Here is a 19,022-nt window from a genome sequence, read left to right on the forward strand (position 1 = left end):
TCCTTTGGCTTAAATAAAAATACGAACCAGGTTCTTTTGCAAGTTGTTTCAGACTTGCTGAGTGAATTTAGTGATAGATGATTTTTTAAAAAAACATAAATGTCATCTGCCCTGAAATTCAAAGCCTCCCATTCTGTCTGTGCTTTTCAGTTCTAGGCTATGGCAAAGGGAAAACAAAACAAAACAAAACAAAACATTAAGATATTATTACATAAATTGAATGAGCAAAAGGAAGATGCTGCATGGTAAGTATGTTGTGTTGCCCTTTTTATTTTTTAAGATTTTATTTCTTCGTGAGAAACAGAGAGAGAGGCAGAGACACAGGCAGAGGGAGAAGCAGGTTCCCTGCAGGGAGCCCGATGTGGGACTCGATCCTAGGACGCAGAGATCATGACCTGAGCCGAAGGTAGATGCTTAACCACTGAGCCACCCAGGTGCGCCTTGTGTTTTGTTTTTTAAGCTGCACTCTCCAGTAGGGTGTCTGATAGCCCGATGTGCCTATTGAAAGTTTGAAATGTGGTTATTTCTACTGAAAAACTGTTAATTTAACTTTAAATTTAAAAAACAGATTTCAGTTATTGGAAAGACTTCAAGTGTGTTTGGAACAGCTTAGATACATGAATACATTTTTTTCTATCTAAATTTTGTGAAATCTAGACTTAGAACCCAAGTTGAGATGTGCTGCAAGTAAGAACTGCTGACAGGATTTCAAAGACTTAGTACTAGAAGTTTTTTTAAAAACTATACTGAATGGCTCATTGATACTTTTTATATTGATTATATGTTGAAATGATAATATTTTGGATGTACTGGTTTAAATGAAATACAACATTAAAGTTTACCTGCTTCTGTTGTTTTAAATGTGGCTACAAGAACGTTTAAATGTTTACATATGTGGTTCACATATTTTTGTTAGATAATGCTGGCTTAATCTATTAAACATAGAATACTAGTATCTGTTGTTTGTGCATGTATTTTCTTAAGTGGTTAAAAAGGAGAACATATGGACAGGACGGATACAATCCAACTTCAGGATGGGGTTCCTATCTCAGGAGAGAGGCCAAGGAATTGTATCTGGGAATGGTTCAAAGGTGGAGTCCATTGTATTTGTAAGTTTTTATTTATTAGAAAAATCTGAAACAAATGTAGTATTAGGATGTTGAACTTCCATATTTTTTGTGCTTTTGTTTGTTTTTAAAATAACTCATAATACTGTTTGGTCCTTGCTCTTAAAAGTTTATAATGTATCTTTTACAAAATGTGAACAAATTACTTTATGTATATGTTAATGGTTTAGCAAGGTATCCATTTCATATGAATTTTACTAAAGTGACAAATTGTGGCTAGGCTTCCTGTACACAAAATACAGTATTTTAAAAGATCCAATTAAACATGTATTGCTTACTAGGATTTTTTCTAGGCCTTAGGATATAAAAATAATTGAAACAGAGTCCTAGCCATTTTGGGGCTCACTGTCTGGTAGAGTAGCTTCACAAGCACACAATACAGGCTGCCAAAGACTGAATGTTTATGTCCTCCCTCCCAAAATTCAAATGTTGAATGTGATGGTATTCTGAGGTAGCATCTTTGGAGGGTGATTAGGTCATGAGGTAGAGAGGTCCTGAATAGGATTACTGCCTTCATAAAAGAGGCTCCTGAGAGCCCTCACTCCTCTTGCTATGTGAGGACCAAGTGAGAAGACAGCAGTTTATGAACTAGCAGGATGACTCACCAGATATAAACCTGCTAATGCCTTGGTCTTGAACTTCCCAGCATCTAGAACTGTGAGAAATAAATTTCTGTTGTTTTTAAACTACCTAGTCTATGGTGTTTTGTTTTAAGATTTTATTCATTCAGAGAGACACACAGAGAGCAGCAGAGACATAGGCAGAGGGAGAAGCAGGCTACCTGCAGGGAGCCCAATGGGGAACTCGATCCCAGGACCCCAGGATCATGCCCTGAGCCAAAGGCAGATGCTCAACTGCTGAGCCATCCAGGCATTCCTATGGTGTTCTATTATAGCAAACAGACTAAAATGCATGCCTCCATAACATTAGAGAAAAAGTACAGATTTAGTGCACATGAGGCAATGATTCACCTCTGGCAAATAGAAGGCATTTCTGTTGCAGGTGAACTGAAAATTTTCAATGCCTGATGTAAAGTATATCTTCAGTGAATCTATTGTTCAGACAGAAATTTTCCTAGCAGCCATAGTTCGTTTGTTTCTACACATCTGTGTATTCAGGGCAGGTAGGAATTCCTTCCTTTAAGTGTAATTCATACCCTATGTTGGAATCAGACTTTGGGGAGCTTTAAACATATAATTTGTGGAGTCTCCCTTAAGAAAAAGTATTTAAAATTTAAATACAAAATTAGGCACAAGCATTTAAAAGGGCCTGTCCGAAAAATAAAAATAAAAAATAATAGATAAAAATGAAAGGGCCTGTCCAAGTGAGGGACTCTGAAGCTTAAATCCATTAGATTCATGGTAATCCTACCTTAGAGTAGACGATATGGAAATACAGATTTATGAAACTTAAGTTATAGAGAGGTTGTTAATATCATTAAAATATTTGCTTTCTGAAATGGTTGTAACATGATTCTTTATTTTTTTTTCCCTTTACCTGCCCATTACAACAAGGTTTTTATATTCATTTTTATCTGGTCTTTACCTAAGTAAGAGAGTGAAAACTTCTCAATATTAAAGGAGCTACATTTTGGTGACTCTATAACCTCCTGTAGAATCTCCTAGGGCCACCTTGGAGAAACAGATACTGAAGTTTTCTGTTTTTTAATGATCCGTGATCCTTTGTAGGCACATGCCTTGAAACCTTCTGAGATGTTGGTATGTTGGTTGGCTGGTTGGTTGGTTGGTTTGGCTGGCTGGCTGGCTGGCTGGCTGTTCTCTTGTTTGTTCATTTGTTCATTGATTTTCAACAGATTCCCAGAAAATCAAACCCTAAATAGAGTCTCTTGACTAATTAATGTAGTTTACCTGCTATGTAAAGTCACATGAGAAGCATTGTCAAACAACAATGATAAGCCCTTTTAGATTATATTGGATGCATGAATGCTGTCACTGTTCCAAAAATGAAATGAAATTCCTAAAGTTGTAACATGTCCTGGTACAGTGCCATCACTCAACATTTGAATTGTTAAAATGCTGTGTGTTACAAAAAATAATCAAAGTTTCTTACCGACTGCATTATAAGGAACTCTCATCAGGTCTTTAACCATGTCCATTTTTGACTGCCCTGTCATTTATAGGTATTGATTATTTATTTATTTATTTATTTATTTGTATTGATTCTTTAAAAAGTAGTTTTCCCTGCCTTCTTTCCCTCTGGAGCTTTTAACATGATTGAATTTTCCTGGTTTTACTTTAAATCATTAAATAATTTAATTTGTAAAAATGTACAAATTGACCCATAATCCTAACATGAACATGATTAGGAAATTCAAATAATGCAAAAGGTTCAATATGAAAAAAGCCTGTTTCCTTTTATCTTCTCAAATCCCTGTCCCTAAAAGCAACCAGTGTTAACAATTTCTTGTGTTTCTTGCTAGAAAAAAAATTATATATTTCAGTATATACATCTCTCTATGTAATTCTATTATATTATAGTTTTACTTTAAAAAAATATTTATTCATGAGAGAGAGAGAGAGAGAGAGAGAGAGAGAGAGAGGCAGAGACACAGGCAGAGGGAGAGGCAGGCTCCATGCAGGGAGTCTGATGTGGGACTCGATCCCGGGACTCCAGGGACTCCAGGATCACACCCTGGGCCAAAGGCAGGGGCTAAACCACTGAGCCACCCACGGATCCCCTTATTACAGTTTATACCATACTTAATTTTACCTAGTTTAAAATAAAGCAAATATACAAAAAGTGCATACAACATAAATGTCCAGTGTCCGTAGTTATGGAAAAACAAACATCTGTATTACTACTACCCAAGTCCAGGAAAAAGAAAACAAAACAAACAATACAACCACATTAGAACCTTTTGGGATTTTTGGTTGACATTGTATTGAATCTACACATTAACCTAGGAGAGAATAGATATCTTTACATAATGAACATGATATATTCATGTTTTTCTAATCCATAAACATGATATATTTTTCAATTCATTCAGATCTTTAATGTCTCATAACAGAATTTTGTCATTTTGCAAGAGTTTTGCATATCTTTTATTAGACTTGATATTTCACGTGTACTTGATATTTCTGATACCATTGTAAATGGAATCATTTTAATATTCCATTTTTTTGCCAATATGTAGAAATCAAGCTAATTTTTCCCCCAAAATAATGCTTAAATTCAGCAAACTTTCCTATTAATCAAGTTTTCTACTCACAATAATTTATCTCTATATTCATTTGGATTGTCCGTGCACCCAGTCACATCATTTGCAAATATTGAGTTTTGTTCCTTCATTCCTAATTTATTTACTTTTCTTTCTTACTCTACTACCTGGCTAGGACTCCAGACTGTTCTTTTACTAACTTTTTTTATAAATATGTGAATTTAGAAGCTATCTATTTCCCTATGAATGCTGTTTTTCCTGTCCTCCACAAATCTTAATATGTATTGTTCTTATCATTGAGTTGGAAATCTCTATATTCCCTCATGATTATTTTTGATGCATAATTATTTAGATGTACAAATTTCTTAATTTCTAAACATATGCAGATGATTTGCTACCCTTATGAATTTTTTTTTTTTACAAAAGAAAAAAAGAGACACACAGAGAGAGAGAGAGAGGCAGAGACACAGGCAGAGGGAGAAGCAGGCTCCAGGATCAGGCCCCCGGCTGAAGGCAGCGCTAAACCGCTGAGCCACCAGGGCTGCCCTACCCTTATGGATTTCTAACACATTTGCATTGTCATTATAAAAATATATATGATTTAAATCCTTTAAAATTTATTGAGTTTGGCTTTTTAACCAAGAACATGGTTTGTTTGTTTGTTTGTTTTCAAAGATTTATTTATTTGAGAGAGAGAGAATGCATTCCCAAGCTGGGGAAGGAACAGAGGGAGAGAGAACCTCAAGCAGACTCCTTGCTGAGCAGGGAACCCAATGTGGGGCTTTACCTCCCAACCCTGAGACCCTGACTTAAGCTGAGATCAAGAATCTGGCGCTTAACCAAATGAGCCACGCAGGTGCCCCTAACATGATTGATTTTTGAAAATATTCTGTGTTTAAAAATAATTCATATTCTCCTGTTAGGTTAGTATTTTATCGATGTCTACTGAGTCCTATTAATGGTGCTATTCACTTTTATGTATCCTTTTTGTCTACTTGTTCTCTAAATTAGTTAAAATATCTGGCCTATAAATTTGTTTATTTCTCCTTTTCATTCTGTCAGTTTTTGTTTTACATATTTAAGACCGTGTTACTTGGTTGACACAAATTTAGAATTGTTATATGAACTTGGAGCTGAATATTTCAGCATTCTGAAGTGACTTTATTTATCTCTGTAATAGTTTTAGCCTTAAATTCTGTTTGGTTGGTATTAATATAGTTATACCACCTGGCTTTTACTTATTGTTTGCATGATACACAGCTGACCCTTAAACAATGTGGGGTTTAGGGACATCAACTCCTCCTGCGGTTAAAAAGCCATATATAACTTGTGACTCTCCAAAAACTTAACTACCAATAACCTACTGTTGACGAGAAACCTTATCAATCACATAAACAGCCGATTAATGCATATTTTGTTTTTTTTGCATATTTTGTATATGTAGTATGTATAGTATTCTTACAATAGAGTAAGCTAAAGAAAAAATGTCATTAAGAAAATTATAAGAAAGAAAAATACATTTACAACAATGTACTGTAAAAAATCCTCGTATAATTGTACCTGTGACATTCAAAACCATGTTATTCAAGGATCACCTATATTTTTCCATTTTTTTACTCTCAGCCTTTCTGTATCCTGATTAACTTAAATGAGTTTCTAGAGAATGTGGCTTTGCATTTTTTTTAAATCCCATCTAATAATCTTTGTGCCTTAACTAGGACATTTAGTCTATTTATAGGTATGAATTATTAATATACTTGGGTTTAGACCTACTATCCATCATCCTTTGTGCTTTCTATTTGTTGTCTATGTTCTTCTGAAATTTTTTTTGGAGTATTTTAAAACAGTTCAGTTTCTTTGCTATTAGTTTGGAAGTTATAAAGTCTTTTTTCTATTCTTCTGATCTTAAAATGTACAGCATAAATCCTTTTTAAAGTCCAATATTAATTTTTATTTCATCTTCTTCCCAGAAAGTGCAAGGTTCTTTTGAGGGTCATGTCCTCCCCCAAACTTCCCCATCTTCTTTTAAGTCTTTCTCCTTGATTTTCTTCAGCTTTACTTCAATAATATGCTTTTTATTGTTAAAACTCCTGTTGTACTTCTTTGGGCTTCTTAAATGATAGATTCATATTTTTAATCAATTCTCAGAGATTCTCAGCCATTATCTCTTCACATAGAATTTCTGCTCTCATTCCATTTCTGGAACTCCAATATACATTAGGCCATCCCACTGTATCCTCTGTCTCTTGCTCCATCTTCAATATATTTTTTTAAGATTTTATTTACTTATTCATGAGAGACACAGAAAGAGGCAGAGAGAAAGGCAGAGACAGGAGAAGCAGGCTCCACACAAGGAGCCCAGTACAGGATTCTATCATGGGACTCTGGGATCACGTCCTAAGCCGAAAGCAGACATTCAGCTGCTGAGCCACCCAGGTGTCCCATCTTCAATATTTTTTATTTTTATTTTTCTGTCCCTCATTGGAGATTATTTCTTTTAGCCTACCCTTCAGTTATTCATTCTCTTTAGGTATGCCTAATCTGCTCTAAAATTCATCAATAATATTTATGCTTTTAGTTACTCTCTTTATTTTATAATTTATATTTGGTTAAGATGTGCCACTTTCTGTCATTTCTAGTTCCTTGACAAAATTTAAAAGCTTGACTTTTTCTTCCATGAACCATAGCAAGTAGAGTGGTTTTTAGATTATGTTCATTATTAAGTCCATTTCTTTTGTCTGTTTTTCTACTGATGTTGGCTCAGCTGGATTCTTCTTGCATCCATTTACTTTGATTGTTTGCTGTTGATATCATTTTAAAAATTAATGATAGAAATAATTTGAAGCATTGGATAATGTTAGGTTCCTCCAGAGAAGAATTGCATTTCCTTCTCTCAAGTCCCTAATAAGGACACCAACAGTCCTGAATCAATGCTTGAGGATTTCTGAGCCAACCAAATGATTCCAGTCCATATCCCACTTTTGAGCTGTTTCTTGGGGGTCTGTCACAGAGTGGGAGTGTTTCACTAGGGTTAATACATATTGGACTCCAACCCTAGATCCGAGTGACTGCCAAATGTTCTCACCTCCTTTGCCTGGTTATAACTAGTACTGTTTATGTTAAAATAACATTCACGTTCTGATATTGTCCAGAGTGTAACGTTTTGGTCGGCATATCTCTGCTTCTTCCACTGTAATTTTCTTCTCATCAGAGTGTGAAGCATGCAAAAAGCAATGTAATTCCCAGGTTCCCAGTGTAGTTCTCCAGCTCCCTGGAGCTTTCTCTGACTACTATTTGTGGCTGACTACCAAGATGGAATGGTATTAATCATCAAAAAGAAACTGAACATAGCTTTGAATCTCCAGGATCAAAAAAGAATTCTTGGACATCCCCTCAAGAAAATCCTCTCAAACATTCCTGTACAATGTTTTAGTTGTGTAAGTTCAGGAGGAATAGTTTACTAAAAATTCTCTTTTTTTAGCATATCAGAATAAAGTGCTGCTTCTCTCTAAGCTTCTTCCATTAAATTTTTTTCTATACTGTATGCCTCAAATGTTTTTTTCATTAAAACTACTTTGTTACATTATTTTTGTATATAATTTAATGTCATAGCAGATGTGAACATCTAAATAATTGGCTCTGATTTGGGAACTGGCAACTATAACATTTTTGCTCATTATCTGAACCCAATAATCATAGAACTTTCAGAGGATTTCTTCATATCTTTTGAAAACAGGGGAGAAAAATTAAGTATATTAGCATCTGTAAGAACATGGCGTCTGCTTACTCCTAAACTTCTTCATTCATTTTCCTTTGACCAATCCAGAGCAAAAAGGAGAATGGAAATAAATTCAAAGAAGCTGAATTTTCAGCAAACAGCTGACTCAGAAAACCCCTAAACTACAAAAATCACATGTGAATGTACAATAGGCGAATGAGACCAGAAGCACTGGGCAGGAAGCCCATATAGGAAGTCAAGAGAGCATTATGAGAAAACTGATATTGAATAGAATCCAAACACTGAAGAGGAAGAGAGAGAAGATAGAAAGTGTGTAATCAGAGATAGCAGATCTTAGAAGCACAAATAAAGTAACTTTCTAAAAGCAATAATATCTTTGAAGGCAAAGTGTGGCTCCCTGTGGCCTGTGAATAAATCAGGAAGTCCAGGACTGTGTATAGAATCTTTTCAGAACTAGGTTAGGTAATGAGAAGCAGAGTGAGTGTGGCTTCCTAGAGTTGCCTTATTTTAAAGAAATAGTCTTTTGCTATAGCAACAGGAGAGAACCCATGAGAGATGAATTCTGTAAAGCTACCCTGGCCTTTCTTTCCACTCCTGGGTATAGTCCAGGAAAATTCAACTCATTCAAATATGAGGATTATGAGAGTCATATGCACAACACCCACTAAAAAATACAGTGAAAACTGTGAAATAGAGTAGACAATTTTCCTATGGTAGATGAAAATTTACCAGACAATTATTATCACAAATGAAATTTATAACTACATTACAACATGAATTTGAAAAACTTACTGAAGCAATCATCCTGTGAAGTAAAAATCACAAAAAAAAGTAATAAATGTAAGATTCAGGTAGAAGGGAGCCAGAAAACAGGTTATTAATATCTGCTTTTTATGAGAATTCAAAGAATTGATTATTTTGACATTTTAGGAATGCACAGTAAAGAATTAACCTTACCCAAAGAGAGGTTTGGTCTTTGTTCTCATGTTCTAGGAGGTGATATCCAAGAAGAGAGGCTTCATTTACTTGGATGCTTTGGGCCACACTGGACAGTCTAACGATGTGATTTATGATAGGGGCTTTGGGCTACATAGAATCATCTGTACCAGTGGAGGGGCTGGATACTAAAAATCTGCCAGGAGAGCAGTCAACCACACCTACATAGTTGAGCCCCAATAAAAACTCTGGAATCCAAGTCTCAGAGAAGCTTTCTTGTTGACAATATTTCCTATGTGTTGTTGCATATAATTTCTGGGAAGGTAACACTGTCCACAACTCAATAAGGACAGGACAGCTGGAAGCTCCATGAATGGAACTTTCCTGGGCTCTGCCCCTTGTACCAATTCCCTTGGCTGATTTTATCTGTATCCTCTTGCTATAGCCATAAGCTTTCAGTGAGTTTTCAGAGCCCTTTGAGTAAATTATCAAATCTAAGAGTGATCCTGGGAAACTATGAGTTATGAAGTTGGTGTCAGAGTGAGGATGGTGTCATATGGACTGCTTCCTTAACTTTGTAGGAAATTTTTGAAGTTTTGTGACAAAGCATATAATTGGATTTGTAAGTCGTGCCTAGTCGATAGGGTATATTTTGTTTTTATACAGAAGGACCTGTGATGAGTGTATGTGGACTCATCACATGAAGTGGACTATTCATGTGCTTCTGTGAATTTCTTCTTTTCATACTGATAGTTCTTGCTACATTTATTTTAATCTTATGTTATCTTTAATTTACACAATATGTTTGGTCCATAAAAAGGCCTCTTTTCCTGTTTTAAAAATGAGGGCAAATTGATAGTGTTCTGATAAGGAAAAAGACAAAATAACTAGGTCTGGTTTTTGCCATTAGTATGTAAGATACACAATTGAGTCCAACTAGAGAAAGTATCCCTCTTATAGCTAGCAACAGTGACTTCGGGATATGGACATAATGAGAATCCTCAGGGTTTTTTTCCTGTTCTTATGTTCTGTCACTTTACCCACTTTAATTATTTTCAATTCCCTTGAAAACCTTCCTTCTCCCCTGCTTGGCAAAAATCAACCCTATTTCAGTCCAATCTTATTTGACAGCCCCTTTCTCCAAAGTGCTTCACTGCAGGTCCCTCTTCAACCCATCCCTAGCTAAAACTGAATTGTTGGTACTTTATCTGACTTCCCATCCCACCATCTACCCTCTTGTTTTAACCCAAAGACTAATCTGCTATTTAACAAAGAAAATTGATGCTGTCAAAAATTCCCTAGTTGTCTGTGTTTACCAACAAAACAATCTGCATTCTCACAAATCTCACGAAGACTTCTTTGTTTTATTTTGTTTTGTTTGTTTTATTACCTCTTGTCTCCCAAAGTTTTTTGTGCCATTATTTATCTTTCCCTCCCTCCTATATCTTCAGTCTCTTTCTACAAGCAACTTTTCCCATGTTAAAACCAAGACCTCATATAAACCAGCCACCCTCCCTTAACTCTAGGAGGCCCTCTAGATATTTCTCTAAGCTCTGATTTCCTTAATAGTCAAGCTCCTTAAAAGCGTAGCATATGTACACTTACATCCACTTCCTTGCCTTCCATTACTTCCCATGCATAAAACTCTTCTTCCTTTCTTTCCCCACCCCCATTATTTCCCATGACCTACAGAATTCTGAACTCATTATAAATTGGCCCTTGCCTGTCTCTCTAGCCTCTGCAATATCACTTCTCACTTTACACTCTACATTTCTGTATTAGTGAGCCACCCAGAACAAACCATACTGTTTGAAGCATCTGTGCTGTTCACCTGCTATTTCCTTCTTTGACAATTGCCAGCCCTCTCTTATACTATCTACTCTATCCATCCTTTAAACTGTACTCTGGCATCATCTTATCTCTGAAACAATTCTCTTAGAAATTTGAGGGAACAAAATAAACAGTAGTAGGACTCCTTACCATGAAACCCTGCTGGGAATTATATTGCAGTTGCATTGAATCTACAAATCAATTTGGATTTTCTAAACAATATTTAAAATTATACTATACATGTTACACTTGTTTCTAGTTCTTTTACTATTTTTTAAATGTTAAACTGATCTTGCATTTGTGAAGAATGAGAAATTGATCATGTTTATGTCCTTTATCCATGTTGCTGGATTTAATTTATCAATATTTTGTTTAGGATTGCTGCCTGTATATTCATGAGATACTGACCTGTAATTTACTTTTCTTGGAAAACCCTTATCAGATATTGTTCCCAATGCAGTTGCCAGATTTAGCAAATAAAATATGGGACACTCGGGATGCCTGGGTGGCTCAGCAGTTGAGCGTCTGCCTTTGGCTCAGAGTGTGATCCTAGTCCCAGGATCCGGTCCCGCATTGGGCTCCCTTCATGGAGCCTGCTTCTCTCTCTGCTTATGTCTTTACCTCTCTCTCTGGATCTCTCATAAATAAAGTCTTTAAAAAAAATGGGATACTCAGTTAAATTTGAATTTCAAATAAACAATTTTTAATATGTGTATATCCTGTGCAATATTTTACACTAAACACCATTCATTGTTTACCTGAAATTCAGATTAACTGGGCACCCCAGCTATCAAGGTTTTGTTTACTTCACAACACACAAAGTCTTTTTATATTCTTTGGAAGAATTTGTGAACTTCCTAAATGCTTGATGGACTTTAGTGGTGAAACAATATGTATCTGGAGTTTTCTTCAGGGGAAGGTTAAATATGCACTAAGGTTATTAATAGATGATAAACATTCAGATACCTATTTCTTCAACTGTCAGTTTTGCTAAGATGTGTTTTCAAAGAATTTGTCCAATTCATATAAATTTTCAAGTTGATTTCCCATACTGTTTTTAATCTTTTAATGTATAAGATCTTTATGTCCTCTTGATATGTTCTTATGAAATGTTCTTTTTATTTCTAGTAATACTGACACAAATTTGACTTTTGACATTTGAATAACTATACTAGATTTCCTTGGTTAATGTTTTTCTGGTGTACCTTTTTGCATCCTTTTACTTTTTCTGTGCCATACTTATGATATATCTTGTTTAAGCAGTGATTGGGTTTTGCTTTTGTAATCAGTCTGATAATCTTTGTGTTTTACCTGAACCATTTAGTATATTTACTAAATGTATTACTAAAACTACCATCTTACTTTGTTTTGCATTTGTTCCATCTGTTCTGTGCTACCATTCTTTCTTGCCGTTTTTTAACCAATTAAATATTTTTTATTATTCCATTTCTCCCTCCATTAGCTTATGATAGTTTTTAAAATGAACTTGTTTTATTTTGAGATAACTTTAGATTGTGATACAATTGTAAGAGAAATCACAGAGAGGTTCTGTATACCTATCCTTTATCCAGTTTCCTCTTGCAAAACTGTAGTACAACCTTGCCCCTGGGAAATGACATTGATAGTCAGATTCAGAATGTTTCCATCACCACAGGGATCTCCCATCTTTTCCTTTATAGCTGTCCCTTCTTGACCCCTGACAACACTAAGCTGTTCTCCATTTCTATAATTTTGTCATTTCAAAACAAAATATACAAAAATACATGGAAGTATACAATATGTGACATTTGGAATTATTTTTTTCTTTTTAAAAAATTTTTATTTATTTATTCATGAGAGACACAGAGAAGGAGGCAGAGACCAGGCAGAGGGAGAAGCAGGCTCCCTGCAGGGAGCTCAATGCAGGATTAGATCCCAGGACTCTGGGATCACATCCTGAGCCAAAAGCAGATGCTCAACCACTGAGCTACCCAAGCATCCCTGGTATTTTCTTCTTTTAACATAATACTCTGGAGATTCATCCAGGTTGTTGCATATATCAATAGTTTGTTCTTCTTTTTTGCTAAGCACTATGGTATGGACGTAGAACAGTTTTACCACTCACCTGATGAGGGATCTCTGGTTTGTTTATAGTTTGGGGCTCTTATGAATAAAATTGCTAAAAACGTTCATGTACAGATTTTTTGTGAATACAGGTCATTTTTCTGGGCTAAATTCCCAGGTGTGTAATCACTAGGCTGTATGTAGTTTCATATTTAGGTTTTTAAGAACTACAACTGGATTTCAGAGTGGCTGTACCATTTTACACTGTCACCAGCAATGTATAAGTGATCCAGCTTCTCTGCATTCTTATCAGCATTAAGTGTTGTCACAATTTTTATATTAGCCATTCTGATAAATATGTAGTGATCTGTCATTACTGTTTTAATTTGCAGTTCCCTAAAGGCTATCATGTTGAACATCTCTTCATGTGCTTATTCATCATCTGTATACCTGCCTTAAGTTCCTATTCATCTTTTTTGTTCATTTTCTAACTGGATTCTTTTCAATTGTTGGGGTTTTAGAGTTCTTTATGTAATATAGATATTAGTCCTTTGTCTGATACGTGGTTTGCAGATATATTCTCCCAATGTGTAATTTCCCTTTCATCCTGTCCTAATGTTCTCCACTGAGCAATTTTTTTAGTTTTGAGACTAGAGTTATTTTTTTAAATTTTTTTATTGGAGTTCAATTTGCCAACATATAGCATAACACCCAGTGCTCATCCCGCCAAGTGCCTCCCTCGGTGCCCATCACCCAGTCAATCGCAACCCACCGCCCACCTCCCTTTCCACTACCCCTTGTTCGTTTCCCAGAGTTAGGTGTCTCTCATGTTCTGTCATCCTCACTGATATTTTCACTCATTTTCTCTCCTTTCCCTTTATTCCTTTTCACTAATATTTATATTCCCCAAATGAATGAGACCATATAATGTTTGTCCTTCTCCGATTGACTTATTTCACTCAGCATAATACCCTCCAGTTCCATCCACATCAAAGCAAATGGTGGGTGGGTATTTGTCATTTCTAATGGCTGAGTAATATTCCATTGTATACATAGACCACATCTTCTTTATCCATTTATCTTTTGATGGACACCGAGGCTCCTTCTACAGTGTGGCTGTTGTGACACTGCTGCTATAAACATTGGAGTGCAAATGTTCCGAGGTTCACTGCATCTGTAACTTTGGGGTAAATCCCCAGCAGTGCAATTGCTGGGTTGTAGGGCAGATCTATTTTTAACTCTTTGAGGAACCTCCACACAGTTTCCCAGAGTGGCTGCACCAGTTCACATTCCCACCAACAGTGCAAGAGGGTTCCCCTTTCTCCACATCCTCTCCAACATTTGTTGTTTCCTGCCTTGTTAATTTTCCCCATTCTCACTGGTGTGAGGTGGTATCTCATTGTGGTTTTGATTTGTATTTCCCTGATGGCAAGTGATGCGGAGCATTTTCTCATGTGCTTGTTGGCCATGTCTATGTCTTCCTCTGTGAAATTTCTGTTCATGTCTTTTGCCCATTTCATGATTGGATTGTTTGTTTCTTTGCTGTTGAGTTTAATAAGTTCTTTATGCATCTTGGATACTAGCCCTTTATCTGATATGTCATTTGCAAATATCTTCTACCATTCTGTAGGTTGTCCTTTAGTTTTGTTGACTGTTTCTTTTGCTGTGCAGAAGCTTCTTATCTTGATGAAGTCCTAATAATTCATTTTTGCTTTTGTTTCTTTTGCCTTCATGGATGTATCTTGCAAGAAGTTTCTGTGGCCAAGTTCAAAAAGGGTGTTGCCTGAGTTCTCCTCTAGGATTTTGATGGAATTTTCTTGAGACTAGAGTTAAATGAATGTTAGACTTTTTCACTCTGTGACATTGATCTCTCATGCTGTTTTCTGTATCTTACATTTTTCTATTTTTCTCTCTGTGCTTCTATTTTCTTCTTATCTTCTTTTTCTCATACTGGCAACTGTTTACCTTTTTTTTTCTTTTTGCAATGCTCATTATTCTTTCTTGTGAATCTTGTATCTTTAGGATTATTTTCCTTCTTCCTATAGTACATTCTTTAGAAGTCCCTTTAGAGCTAGTCTGCTGATCTCAGTTTTCCTTAATCTTAAAATATTTTTATCTGCCCTTATCTTGAAAAATAGTTTTGCTTGTTGCACACAGTTCTAGGATGACAGTCATTCTCTCAGCACTTGACAGGTATTATTTCACTGTCTTCTGGCTTCCATTGTTATTATTGAGAAGTCTGCTGTAAGTCTGTTTTGCTTTGTAGGTTAGCTGTCTTTTCTCTCTTGCTTCTTTCAAAAATCATTTATCTTTGATATCATGCAGTATCTTTTTATTAAACTACTTGAGTTACCTACCTTATGCTTCTAATTTTCAACTCATGTTATTTATTATTTAAGAATTCAGCCACTAAATTAAAATAATACCATTTTTTGCTTTTCTCTATTCTCTCCTCCCCCACTAGAGTCCCCATATTGGAATATTGATGAATACTGTTCTATTTTCAAACTTTCTCAATTTCATAATTTATGTTTTTCATCTCATTCTTATGTACTTAATTCTAGGTAGTTTCAATAATATCTTCCAGTTTTGTTTTCAGCTCTAATCTGTTTAGTCCATCATTAAGGTTTCAACAATTGTGTTCTTTATGTCTGGAAAATCAGTTTGTTATCTTTCAGATCTTTCTTATCATTCCTCCTTCCATTCTTCAGATCTTTCTTATCATTCCAATGATAGCTGTTGCTTCCTCATCTTTATAATTTTACCTTTTTTCTTCCTAAAGAGTTTTATATTCTTGAATTTAAAGATTAATATTTGAATTCCTTGGGTGTTCAGTGGTGGCTTTCTTCTTCATCTGCTTGATTATCTTTGATTTTGTAGTTATGTTTATTTGATCAATCAGTCTGATTTTTCTGGTAAGATTAATTTGGGATATTTTTCCAAAGTGAGGAATTCCATACATTTCTGCCAAGGGACGAAGTGGGCTACTAACATCTACCATTACAGTTTCTTTAAAGGGCCCAATTTAATGTTGTCCCCAGTTCACTTTCCCTTACTTGTTTTGTAAACAAGGGCATTTGTTCTCGTGGCAAACCTGGCCCTCAGGTTTACTTACCACTTAAAACCAGCAATTCTTAGTTTAGTTCATGGTTAGTGTCTCTCCTTGGCTCTTATTTTGCTGGCAGGAGGGCATATCTTAGATATTTCCCTCAGTTTTGCTATCCTAATGGATTAAAAAGAATAATTTACTTAAGAACTAATTTTTGGAGGATTGTAAAGATACCCAAATATCTAGTTTATCACATGTCCCTCTTTTATATGGAAGATGTAAATAATCCAGTTTGGGATGTGGAGATTGCTTTCATATAAAATCACTGCTAATAATTACTTGATTCATTAATTATAAAATGCTTTATTATTTTTTTAAGATTTATTTATTCATGAGAGACACACAGAGAGGCAGAGACACAGGCAGAGGGAGAAGCAGGCTCCATGCAGGGAGCCTGATGTGGGACTTGATCCCAGGACTCCAGGATCACACCCTGGGCCAAAGGCAGGCACTAAACCACTAAGCCACCCAGGGATTCCCCCAAAACGCTTTCTTAAAAGAGGAGAAAACGTCTCTGCCCTTTGAGATCGATTTGATAGCTTATATACTAAACTAATACGCAAATACATATATTATTACAGGTAGTGATTGTTATCAGTGTTATGAGAGAAAGTTGGGCAGTGACTTTATATTTAAGCTTAAACCAGCCATGATGAGCAAGAAGGTAAGGACATTCTTTTTTTTTTTAAAAGAAGGTAAGGACATTCTTGACAGAAGGAATAGCTTGTACCAGGGCCTTGAGGCAAAAGATATTATGATGTATTTGGGGAACTGAAAGATTGTCTATACAGCTATATAGCATAGTGAGTGAGAGGGAGAGTGGTAGGGGACGAAGTTAAAGGAATGGGAAGAGAGTAAATCATGCAGGACACTGTTCAATGATAAGGTGTTAGATTTTGTTTTATGTAAATTTAGGCCTTTGAAATGTTTTATGCTGAGAAGTGACTAATCTGATTTATGTTTTGAGAAGATCATTCTTACTATTCTGTGGAGGATGGATTGTTAAGGTCAAAGGTTCCTGAAACTGGGGAGATCAGTTCAGTCTATTACTGTATTCTTTTTTTTTTTTTAAGCAAGGTTTATTGAGCAATAGTAAAGTGATAATACAAAGTATTTGAAGAGGGAGGGGTCCTGGGAGGGTTGCTGTATTGCTGTATATCTAGGTAAGAAATTACTATGGCTTGAATTTGAACTTGTGAACTTGTGTGATAATAGTAGAGATGGAAATAAGTAGAGAGATTCAGAATATATTCTGGAGGGAGAACAGAGAATTGTGTGTGTGTGTTTTAATATAGCTGAGCAAGCAAAGGGGCTGTGTAGGAGGAGATCATACATAAGTGGCTATGCTACATTAACTTGTATCTGAAAGGCCATCATTGTACTACAACTTTCTCCGTGATATAGCCCTCCTGAGCTTCTTTAGATGTAAGTTTTAAAATATCAAAGTGAATATCAAAGTGAAGGGGAGAGCACAGTGAGCTGTGAGGAATACTATGATCATTCCTTAGAAGGGAATCCAGAAGGATTAAAACCAGCGTGGCCAAACAATTACTGGTCCTCTGGGTTTTATGATGAGTTACTATCTTAAATAATTTACTCCAGAAATAAAATGACTTGTCTTGGGGTAGCTATGCAAAATGGAAACAATACTATTCAAAAAGTTATGAATCACTGGCTTTGTGTAACAAAATACTTGTTTAACGGTATTAGTAGGAATTTATTTTTCTGATGTAATAAGAAGGCTGAGGGAAGATTGCTATTGGTATCACTTAAGTAGTTCAACAATGTCAGGGGTGGCATCTATGATTTTCTTGCCTTTTCCTCATGCTAATCAGAGTAGCATTCTCATGATTGGTTTAAACTAGCAGTATCAATACCCTATTTGTAATCAAGATTTTTTTAAAGGAAGAAGAAAATGGTTATTGGGTAGGCAATTAACAGGGTTATCTACAATGGTCTAGATTTTAATCTTTTTTTTTAATTATTTATTTATTTATTATAGTCACACAGAGGGAGAGAGAGAGAAGCAGAGACACAGGCAGAGGGAGAAGCAGGCTCCATGCACTGGGAGCCCAACATGGGACTCGATCCCGGGTCTCCAGGATCGCACCCTGGGCCAAAGGCAGGCGCCAAACCACTGCGCCACCCAGGGATCCCCTACAATGGTCTAGATTTAAGAAAAATGACAGAAGAAGGAATAGAACAAGATCATGCTACCTAAAATTCTTGAAACAGGATGGAGATTTGACTTACTGATCATAATGGCAGTTTAAAAATAATTCTATCTTTGTAAACCTACAAAATAATATGTTCAGGTATTAATTAAATTAAAAAATTCACTCAGTAAATATTTGAACCTATGCCATATATATAGCAGTGTGCTAGGTCCTATGAGAGATATAAAACATTGATACTTGTTCCCCATCTTCAAGAAACTTCTAAACAATTCTTTTTATGATACTTTCTACATTATAAAGCTCTTTCACAGGCATTATTTCTTTTGAAATTATAACAATGTGCAAAGAAAGTTTTTATTTGATAAAAAATTAAGAGTAGTAGGCCTTATAGACTCCTGCCTATACCTCCCTGGCTTTTACCACTTCTCAGGCAGATTTCTTCTCAGGACTTGCATCTCTTTTCTCCCAAGCAAGGGAGGCAGCCCTGTCCCTTTGTGGTCAGGGCAATTTACAAATGCCTGAGAATTATTAACTTCCCATCTCAGCAGCCCTTACCAAATGACTGATGGGATTTATTATATAGGTATCCCAGCCCTCTTGCCCCTGAGGTGGATACTTTGAGGTGTGTGTTTCATACCATTTCCCACAGTTTTCCCATGGGATTATGCTCCAGTCATTACCAATGTGGTTGCTGGCTAGATAAGGTACCCTTTATTTATTGCCTTCCCTTCTTTGTCTTATTTTCCCACCTCCTACTGGTGTTTCCTGAATCCTCCAGATAAACTACCTGCACTCAAATCCTTGTCTCAGGATTATAGTGGGCATTTCCCCCAGGTTATTTCCCCAATACCCACGCCTTAGCTAAAATGCTTAGTTCAAT

This window comes from Nyctereutes procyonoides, unplaced genomic scaffold (genome assembly GCF_905146905.1).
Source record: "Nyctereutes procyonoides isolate TBG_1078 unplaced genomic scaffold, NYPRO_anot_genome, whole genome shotgun sequence".
NCBI classification, from domain to species: Eukaryota; Metazoa; Chordata; class Mammalia; order Carnivora; family Canidae; genus Nyctereutes; species Nyctereutes procyonoides.